This window comes from Nyctereutes procyonoides, unplaced genomic scaffold, assembly GCF_905146905.1.
Source record: "Nyctereutes procyonoides isolate TBG_1078 unplaced genomic scaffold, NYPRO_anot_genome, whole genome shotgun sequence".
NCBI lineage: Eukaryota > Metazoa > Chordata > Mammalia > Carnivora > Canidae > Nyctereutes > Nyctereutes procyonoides.
This window is the reverse complement of record NW_026575049.1, coordinates 37,922,326-37,933,831: the sequence shown is the minus strand read 5'-3', so window position 1 is coordinate 37,933,831 and position 11,506 is coordinate 37,922,326.

The window sequence follows — 11,506 nt, the reverse complement described above, 5'->3', positions numbered from 1 at the left end:
AAGAAATGAAGAGTCAGATATTTGGCTTTTGATTTTCTTTAGCCACAGTTGGTTTTAAGACAGAAGATTTGGAAGACTATGCCACACGAATAGCTAGTTTTTATCTATATCTAGATTGGTTAAAGGTTCTCTAAAGTATGGGTGAAAGAGAAGCCAGAGTAGAACCCAGAAAGGTAGACACTTGTGGTCCAGAACCAAGAGCTGTTTCCCTGCTCCCCCCACCCCAGGCTGACTCCAAAATGAAGTCAGTGAAAGCATCCCCAAGGTGGGTTTAAAGATCTCCAAAGAGAGAGAACACATGACATGCTTGTCCTGGGGAGTCATGGGATGAGGCAAGATATAGGGCACCTCCCACAACCAGGATAGCATAGAATAGCAAATGGACTCCACAAGCAACAAGCCAGAGAGATTCTGAGGTGTCTCCTCACTCAAGCAAGACACAGCTGTGACTTGTGAGCCTGCCTGAAGTGGGAAAGAAGTAGCTTGTGAGAGGAACAGTCTTCAGTGGCCTCGAGACTGCAGGGAGAGGAGAGGTGGTGGGTCTTCTTGGATGCACCTGTGGTTGGATTCTAGATTGCAATGAGGACACTTCAGAATGGATAGATGGTGACCAAGAACCAGATACTTCCTCCGGGGCCTCATGCCATGAGCAGCTGTTCCCTCACGGGGTCATGAATTTTACTTCAATGAAATTTTAGTTTTATTTTTGAGTATAAATACATTTGGGTGTAAACAAAAAAAGACATTTATTTTTCATTTGTTGAGATATAGTTCACATACCACACAGTTCACCCTTTAAAGGGTACAATTCAGTAGTTTTGAGCATATTCACAGACTCATGGGACCATCACCACTAATTCTAGAACATTCCATCACCCCTAAATGAAAGCCCGTACCCATCTGCAGTCACTTTCTATGCCTCTCTCACCCCAGTCTCCAGGAACCACTAATCTACTTTCTGTCTCCGTGGATTTGCCTAATTCTGGACATTTCATGTAAAAGGAAACAAAATATTTGTCCTTCTGTGGCTAACTTCTTTCACTCAATATAAGATTTTTAGTATCATCCATGTTGTAGTATATATGACTACTTCATCCTTTTTATGGCAAAAACTCCAGAATTCCCCTGTATGGACATACCACATTTTCTTTATCCATTCATCAAAATGGATATTTGAATTTTTTCTATTTTCTAGCTATTATGAATAAGGCTGCTATGGATATTCATGTATAAATTTTTGTGTGGGTATATACATTTACAATTTTTTGAGGATTTTATTTGTTTTTTTTATAGTTACTATAACAAATTACCACTAATAGTGGCTTATAAGTTTAGAAGTCTGATATTCATCTCACTAGACTAAAATCAAGGTGCCAGCAGAGCTTCACTCTCTCTTGGAGGCTCTCCCTTCCTTGCCCTTCTCAGCTTCAAGAAGTTGCTCACAGTCTTTGGCTCATGGCTTTCTTCTTTCATCAAAAATAGAAGCTTGGAGTGGAGACGGCACATTGCCATCTCTCTGGGTCTATTTGTATCTTTTAATTCTTTACTTTTAAGATTATATTGGGACCATCATCCAGAATAATCTCCCTATTTTGAGGTCAGCTGATTAATTCCTATTTGTAATCTTCCTATCCTTTGCCATGTGGGAATTCTTTGTAGTTTTTGTTGTTATTTACTTTTTTAAAAAGGTTTTATTTATCCATTCATGAGAGAGACACACACAGACACACAGAGAAGCAGAGACACAGGCAGAGGGAGAAGCAGGCTCCATGCAGGGAGCCCGATGTGGGACTCGATCCCCGGTCTCCAGGTTTAGCCAGGTGGCACTAAACCTCTGAGCCACCTGGGCTGCCTACTTTTTTTTTTTTCTTAATGTAAACTCTATGCCTAACATGGGGCTGGAACTCACAACCCCAAGATCAAGAGTTGCATGTTCTCCTGACTAAGCCAGCCAGGCACCACAATACCCTTTGCCATGTAACATAACATATTCACAGGTTCCAGAGATTAGGATGGGATGGCTGAAACATTTGGTTACTGTATCTCTAGTTTTTTTGAGGAACTGCCAAACTGTTTGTCTAAGCAGACACACCATTTTACATCCCTCACCAGCAACTTATGGATGTTCCAATTTCTCCATATTCTCATCAATACTGGTAACATCTGTTTTTTTATTATCAATATTCTTGTGTGAAGTGGTATCATGTGCTTTTGGTTTACATTTCCCTAATAACTTGATGTTGAGTGTTTTTTTCATGAACTTCATGTCTTCTCTATAGAAATATCTCTTCAAATCCTTTTCCCATTTAATTGGACTTCTATACTTTTTTATTGTGTAGTTGTAAAAGTCCCTTATATATTCCAGAACAAGACCTTTATCAGATATATGATTTGCAAATATTTTCTCCCATTTTATGACTTTCTTTTCACTTTCTTGACGGTGCCCTTTGAAACACAAAGGTTTTTACTTTGGTGGAGTGCAGTTTATGCACCTTCAAATTCATTAATGATTTTTTCTGCTTGTTAAAATCTGCTTTTAGGCCCCTTTAGCAAAATTTTAATTTCCAAGATCATACTTTTCAACTCTAAAATTTCTATTTCATTATTTTTATAATATCTATAACTTTATTGATATTCTCTGCTTTGTGAATGGTTGTTCTTGCACTTTAAAAAATTATTTAGACATAGTTATCTTTAGTTCTTTGAACATATTTATAATAGATGATTTAAACTCTTTGTCTAGTAAATCTAACATCTTTCTTCCTCATAGATTTTTTTCTGTCTTTGGGTTGTACTTTCTTGTTTGTCTTATGTCTCATAATCTCTTGTTAAAAGCTGGACATGTTAAATTATATAATATGGCAATTCTGGACATCAGATTTTCCTCCTTCTCTATGGTTATTTACTTTTGCTATTTGTGTGTTTACTGACTTCCCTGGACTAATTATGTAAATTCTATATTCTTTGTTGCATGCAGGATTGAGGTCCTTGCTCAGCTTTAGTGTTCAGCTAGTGATTGGACATTGATTTTCTTCAATGCCTTGAACCCATAAGTCACTTTGCCTTTGCCAAGGGGTCTATGTGTGTATTGAAGCGTGTCTTCAACACTTGAATCTTGTTTTTTTTTCTGGGCATACACATATCCCTGCATATGTGGATAGCCTTCCAGATTCACAGGAAGGTGATGGAGCTTTTCCAAAGCCTGCTACAGACATCTCATTCCCAGTTTTTTACTATCAGGTTTTGGTCAGCCTCTTGTTAGCCTCAACTGGTATCAGTGTCTCAGCTGCCATGTTAAAGAATTGCTGGTGGTTGTTTTCAACAAACATGTTAGTGATCAGGCTATTAGCCCCAGACAGACAGCTCTGAGCCAAGTAAAAGAACTACAATCTCTAAGAAAGGTGTTTTGCTGTGAGTTGCAAGAAAGGTCAAATAATGATGGTTCTGTGGGGGCTTCTGGAAAGCTCAAAAGCTATTCTGACCCTCCAGTGGCTGCTAATATTCTGTTTTTCACAGCTATCACGGCTGTGAGGCTGTTGTTCAAGACTCTCATGGACCTGGAAAGGAAGGGAAGAGAATAGGGCAAATTAAAAATGCCACAAAGCTCACTGTTCTTATTGAGATTTAGACATTTTTCTAGAATAAACACTCCTTAGATTGTTGTATGCTCTCAATTACTGTTCTAATGTCTGAAAATTTTGATTTCCATGATTTCTTCCAGTGTTCCTGCTGCTTTTATGGAAGGAGTGGATTTCTGGAAGGCCTTACTCTGCCATATGAGACGTGTTTTTCTGCAGTCCAGAATTTAAACACAACCTTGAGGGGAAAGAATAGGATTAAATCCAAGCTAGATTAGAAATATAATTTTTCATAATAATAAGATTTTTCCCCTCATATTTTAACATCTCAGAAGTTGAAATGCAGTTTCCAATCACTATTTGCCAGTCTGCAGTCCTAAGAATTTGTTCTTGTCTCCTTGTGGACATTAAGATTGCAGAATGCATCAGTAGCTCAGAAGAAAATTCTAAAGATGATAGTAGAGCACCCTTTAAAAAGTCGTGCATCCTCATTGCTTCTGATGGGTGCAGGGGAAAACTATGAGTCATAGAATTAATGACTCTTATCCAAAAAAGTGATTTAGGAGATAGAGCCTGTGAATATGAATGTTTTAAGAATACCTTAAATAGAGACCCTTGGGTGGCTCAGCAGTTGAGCACCTGCTTTTGGCTCAGGTCATGATCCCAGGGTTCTGGGATGGAGTCCCACATCGGGCTCCCCGCAGGGAGTCTGCTTCTCCCTCTGTCTATGTCTCTGCCTCTCTCTGAAATAAATAAATACAATCTTAAAAAAAATACCCTTAAATAATTTTGCTTATATTTTGTTTTTCTGTATGTTTAAGTATGATAATGAAATAAAAAATATGTCTAAATAAACCTAAAAGCCTTTTCAACCAATATATAAGTTCAAAGTAACTATGTTTAGCAAAGATATAATGTGAGCATAGATACGAAGATCTTCTAATAAGCACATTAAATATGTAAAAGGACAAGTAAAATTAAATTTCACGTATTTTTATTTAACCCAAAATGTCTAAAATATCGTTTCAGTTTCATCAATATAACACAATGATTGAGATATTTTGCATTCATCTTTTCACAGTAAGTCTTAGAAATTCAGCATGTACTTTACACTTCACATCTCAAGACTGATAAGCCCCAATTCAGCGTTCAATATCCTTATGTGGCTTGTGGCTACTGTGTTTGGCATCAAACATTTGAGCTTTCACTAATTTAATCACAGCATTCTTCTCTGTAGTGGTTCATCTTACACTTCATGATGTCTTAGATGACATGAAATATGGTAGTTTTTACCTTGGGCTGGGAAGGTGATTCAAGACAGAAATTAAGTTTAGAGATGGAAAAAATAAAGTTATGCTTCTTATACACACCTGCCATATAGGTTGGATGGAGCTGTTCGGAACACCACCGTTTGCTCTGGATTCCTAGGTCAGCTGAGTCGGCCTCTCAGAGCCCCTGTGGTGAGGCAGGCAGGGTCCCATGGCTTCTGGTTCTTCATTTACTGCTGTGCAACATGGCTGCCAAGGTGTCTGCGTGTCTTCTCCTAGATGCCTTGTGCCAGGACTCACTCAAACAGGCTTCATGAATGAGAAGAAGAGCAGTTCAAAAGTACCCTCCCCAATGGCTTCAGACAAGCATCCTTTGTAAAATAGCCAAGGGGCATGCTATTGTTCTAATCCTCTTTTATCTGCCCCCCTGTGAGGATCAGGAAGTGAGCAATGACAGGAATGTATTTTTCAAAGTCAGCGATTATTCTTTTTCTTTTACTTTTGTGATCAGCTTCTCAGCTGACATCTCATTTTTCAAGTTAAGTACTGTTTGTTTCTCCAGTATGATGCAATTTAGTTAGGACAGTAGCTGGGAATAGTCAATGAAATGCTGGTCCTCCATGTCTGCTTTCTCCACGCCATATAGAGGCACACTACGCACTGGGTGTGGCACACATAGAGACTGGCTTCTTCCTCTTTTTTTTTTTTTAAAGATTTTTATTTATTCATTCATGAGAGACACACACAGAGAGAGAGAGAGAGTGAGGCAGAGACACAGGCAGAGGGAGAAGCAGGCTCCATGCAAGGAGCGCGACGGGGAACTCCATCCTGGAACTCCAGGATCAGGCCCTGCGCTGAAGGCAGTGCCAAACCGCTGAGCCACCCAGGGATCCCCAGAGACTGGCTTCTAATAACAAAATAAAAGTTGTGCTTGATGGACACATGGAGTTCAGATGCATTTTGTGTCCTAGGGATTTAGAAACCTTGAAAAGCCTGGATCTTCTGTGTTAATCTCCATAACTTGCACAGCACAGTTTCTCAAAATATTCAAAATATAATTATCCTCGAAAGCTGAGCCCATGGAGTATTAGGGTACAGGATACTTGAGTATTAAAGCAGTATCTTTAGATACTAGAGGCTGCTTTAAAAAGCCTACCATAGTGGTTCCAAATATAGGCTTTGAAATCAGACAAGGATTGCAAGCCTGCCTCTGTCATTTCCTGGCTGTGCAATTATAGGCTGATGAAGTAACCTCTCTGAGTTTCAACTTTCCTGGGACTAATAAGGTATCTACCTTAGAAAGTGATTTTGTGAGGCCTACATGCCATCATCTACCAGAAGCCTTGCCTAAACAGTTGTTCTTCATTTATTGTACAGTGGCTTCCCCTTATCCCCAGGGGATACATTTCAAGACCCCAATGGATGCCTAAAACCAAAAATAGTACTCAACTCTCTCTATTTTTTTATACCTATGATAAAACTTAATTTATAAATTAGGCATGGTAAATGATTAACAATAATTAATAAGAAAATAGAACAGTTATAATGATATATTGCAATAAAAGCTATATGAATGTGCTCGGTCTCCGTGTATTATTGTGCAGTACTCACACCTTCTTGTGATGATGTGAGATGATAAAATGCCTATGTGATGAGATGAAGCGAGGTGACTCACTGTGACATGGCGATACACTACCATTGACCTCCCGGTGATAGGTCAGAAGGAGGATCATCTAGTTCTGGACGGCGGCTGACCTTGGGTAACTGAACCATGGAAAGCAAAACCACAGATAGTGCTGAGGACCACTGTATTATAATGGGAGCTGGGCAAACCTTTTCTGTAAAGGGCCAGATAATGTTTTAGGCTTGGTGAGTGGACTATAAGGATTCTGCTGCAACTCTTGGTATGTGGCAGCACGGACAAGAAGTAAACAAGTGAGCATGGATTTGTGCCAATAGAACTTTATTTATAAGCTGTGGGCCACAGTTTGCCAACCCCTGCTCCCGGAGGGGCCAGCAGAGCTTTAGGGCAGGAGGGCCTTCCTCCCAGGGTTCTGTGCTCCAGGGTTTCTTGAACATAACACTTCAGTGCCTAGAGCTCCACTAACCCTTTGGGCCTTTAGCCAGGAGGTAGGTTTGTTTGGGAGTTGATGCCTTTGCTATGAGAATAGTGTTAAAGATCCTGGGCACTTGTATTACCCTTCCCCTTCCCCACCTTGTTCTTCACCCTCACCCCCAGCCCCGCCCTTCCCCTCGTTCCTCCATCTCAGTGCAGGTGCAGGCTACCTGAACTATTCCTGGTCTTCCCCCTAGGAAGCAGCCAGACATGAGAGGCCTCCAGCCAGCCCCTGTGGAGGCACCTCTGCTGCAAGGCAGCTCATCCCCCACTGCTCTCTGAATGTAGGGGAACATCTTTCCCATCAGGGCCCTCGGAGCCAGGCCTGTGTTTTAATTATCTGGAAGCAGGCAGTCATTTTGTAGGGGAAGAAAAATGACAGTAACACAAAGGTGGTGGGAGCCCTCTCCAATTCAGCACAACTGTCGGTGGTGATTTATGGGCTCCCGAATTCCCCAGCTGCTCACATCAGTACTCACATCAGACATCACCAGCACCTCCCTTCAAGACTCCTCTTGCATTGTAGCCAGAAAGCCCAAATGTCTGGGAACTTCTTTCTAGGAGCCTAATGAACCAATTTCCCCTTCACACGGTGAGCACAAAGATACCAAGGCTAATCTGACATTGTAGCAGGTTAAGGTGATTTCACCATCCCTAAGCCTCCCTTTAATAATTTACGTATATTTTCTAAGACCTAAAACCCTGTCAAAGCCAGGGAAGAGTCTCCCAAGGCAATAAATTAACCAAAATGCCAGGCCACAACTCAACATTGTGATATGTTAGCCTAAATATGCCTTTCCTGCTTGTTTTTGCCACAGTGGATCTTTGTGTTTGGCAATTAGCCGTTGGGTGAAGAAGACCCAGCCTGCCTCTGGTATGAGGCCCGGGCTGTGTCCATCCTCACAGCTGGAGAACCTGCCGTTGTTACCTCGTTTACAACTTTATAATTAGCTTTCAGCTTTGTGCCATGTCCTCCTAAGGGATGGCTCCTTTTCCGCCACTCGCTCATTTGTAGCTGCGACTTTTACAAATTAAAACAGAGAAACTAAAATAAATAAATAAATAAATAAATAAATAAATAAATAAATAAATAAATAAAACAGAGAAACTTCTAGACAAATGAAAGCATGTTTTATTTACAAGAAAAAAGTCTGTACAACTGTGTATACATAAAAATATACAAAACCAAAATAGAAAATATCAAAGGTGTTAAAATGCATACAAACACTTTTAAAATGTGACTCCTGGAAAAACTTCAGGCCTTAATTAATTGGAAGAGTACACATTTCAGTTTAAAAATTATCATACAAAAAAATTCCCAAAGCTGTTAAAAAAGTTCACTGGTTCCCACCGGGGAAATTTCTTAAGTATTTTAGCGAGAATAAAACAGGATGTGTGGTATCATAAATGTTAGGTTTTAGCACTACAGTGCAGCTAATTTGTTTGAAACCTACTAGGTAAGAAGAAGACTGTTTTCCACAGAACCAATATTCATTTTTCCCCTCAACCTTGTAAAAGCCATGAGCTATAAGAAGTATCCTTCCCATCAACGTTCAGCGTTACATTAGGCTTCTGATGAGGTTACAACGTTCAGGTAGTGGTTCTACCTGCATAGTGCCTTTTAAATATTCCTGCCATACTTTTAAACATGTCCAGGGTGTGTTAGAATATCAGTGTGTTGGAAGACTGATTTTTTTTTTAAATAGAAGGACATATGTCATTTGCTTTCTTCTATTAAAAAACTGGCACTTGCATAATTAAAATAAAATTTATTGTAAAGGTTTCAGGAATAAAGTTTGATGAAAAAAGACAATATAAAACCAACCATGTGTGTAGATATGTATATATACAATTATATAACTATATCTACATGCACACTTTTATAACAAAAGTAAGAACTATAGCAATGTCTTTAATTCTTTAAATTCTATCTTTCCAAGCCTGTAGAGGAGTATTCTGGATTATTATTTCTTACTAAAAGTCTTCATTCATTTATTAAAACAAGAATCAGAACTTACATTTTATCCTTGAATTCACAGAGAGATACCTTTCATTTACCAATTGTGTAAATAATGCCCACGTGACAAGAACATGCAGAGTATTTTTGCAATGGAAATGTCCAGAATATAAAAAAGAAAAACCAAGTCTGAACTCAGGCATATTTTACCTAAGTGATTAATTTCTAAATGCAGCTGCCTTCATTGGCTGTTAACAACTGAGCAAGAGCTCAAACCTATCAGAAAGTGGAAAGTCGAATCAGATAATACAAGACATAGAGACAATTTGGCCTGTCACGGATTTCTTGAGAATTCCCCATGTTCCTCTCTCTGTCTCTTCCCATAGCTAAGCAGAAATGGGACCAGGTCACTTTGTCCACCAACCTCAAACGCACTGTGTGTCGATCTCTAAGAAAGGCTGGAGAGAGAGCTGTAATCATGTCATTTGTGCCTAGAAAATGCTTCCATCACATGCCATTACTCACATGAGACTGATCCCACTTAATGCAGCCAAACAGGACCTAATTAATTCAGTGGATGTAAGTGTTCCTGCCCGGAAGGGTCAGCCAACAACATAAGGTATTAATCTGTTCCACTAGAGTGAACTGGCTCATAAACACGTAATGGAGCAACCCCGTGGTAGCTTTAAACAGTTACTTTCATTTCCCAATTTTGAAAATGCTAACGATTATTTCAGAACCATTTTGTCCAGACGCTATGGCTACAATGACAGATGATGACTGGTGAGTTCAGGATTGATTAAATGTCTGGCTCAGAGACCTAGGGCATGAGACACTCAAAGTGCCGTGACTGAAGCAGGGCTCCCGGAGCTCTGCATCCAGGCAGAAAGGAAAGACTCAGTAATTGAAACATGTGCAAAAGTCCCTCACTTGGCTTAATACATGTCCTTGATGTTGCATGATGCATATATGCAACTTTAATTGACCACCTTGTGGCCTAGGCATGAAGTTCCTGATATAAGCAGCTCTGTAAGGACTTAGTGGGGAAGGTGAGGTACACAGGGCCAGCACTGGTATTCCCTGGGGCCTGGGGAGCATTGGACACCTATTGAACTCCACCCTCATACCTGGTAGAGGGACCAGGGAAACTAGTCAGTGAGAACCTACATAAAGATGAGTTGTCCTTCTTGGTCAACATTGGTATCTTTGTAATAATAGCCACCACTACAACAAAAGATGGAGTGAAATTACCTTGAATTGTAAAGCAATGTGACCTTTGCTAGTCTTCTGCATGCAAGAAGGACACCTAATGGCTTCAGGTTGCACATTAGGGTTTTTATCAGTATCCCTTCCAGAAGCGGATGGAGCGTTCAGTGAGGGACAGAGCCTGCGACAAATGTACTAGGACAGCATTCATTGTTATCCACTCCTTGGAAGAACTGTGTGTTTACTGCAATTCCATAAATGTAGCCTTAGAAGGTCTTAATCATTGTCTGGCAAAATACTGCCACTTAGGACCAATTTAGCTAATACTAGATGCAGTCATCATGTTAACGATAACTGCCTGATATTTTTGGGAGGCAAAAGAATTTAAACTCTCTCAAAGAGAAGACTGCCCAGCCACACTATATTAATATGTGTACCACATTTTCTGAATGCTTAACAGACCCTGATTCCCAAGAGTCTTTAAGGCCATAATAAATTCAAAAAATTTTAATTAAATTTCCTTTATGCTCTTCAGTCTTTCTTGTAACCTCAGTGAGACTGAAAGGACTTTTTAAAAGTATACACGTTACAACAAAATGCTACTTAAAAATCTCTAAAGTGTTTTCTGGGGCTTTTGAACTTGAATATTTATATGGACCTCCAATGAATTTTCCTCTAACCAAGCTCTTATGTCACCAAAGGGAGTTGTCCTGGGTAATGAGGTCGGAAGGAAATCCACTGGGAAGATTATGAAATGTCATGGACATTTGGAGGCAGACTCTGGAAGGTCCAGGGAGAAGCAAGGCCATGGGAGGACTGCTCAGCATGATCAGAGCTACGTTACAAGCCTCCAGTCACTGAACTCCTTACTCACTACACATGGAGACAAGACAAAATTCTTTCAGGAAATCAGAGAGAAAAATGGCTTGACCATGTCAGCTCACATATAAGCTCATGTGTAGGATAAGATTACTGATTTCTTTTCAGAGGTCTGGGAAGAAAGCTCACAAAATGGGCTTTTAGTGGATGCTGTCATGAATGAAACTGCTCAATTACTCCTCTGCTTCACTATTATAATAAGACAGGGGAGATGCCTATTGCCCAACCCCATTTCTGGAGAGTAAGACTAGCCAAATAGAAGCGGTAAGTTTCTCTAAACCATTCTTGCTCAAGAAAGGAGTTTTGAGAGCACTCAGGAAAAAACCAATCCTGCAACAGAAAAACCTTTCTCACCAAGCTCTCCTGACATTCATGCACTTGCAAGGGAGAACATTTTTAATTAAAAAAGCCTTACCTGTACTGCTGAGATATGTTTTGGTTATATAGTGAGAAACTGTGTTAAATTAATGGATTCTAAAATGTTTCTGTTTCCCTACATTCA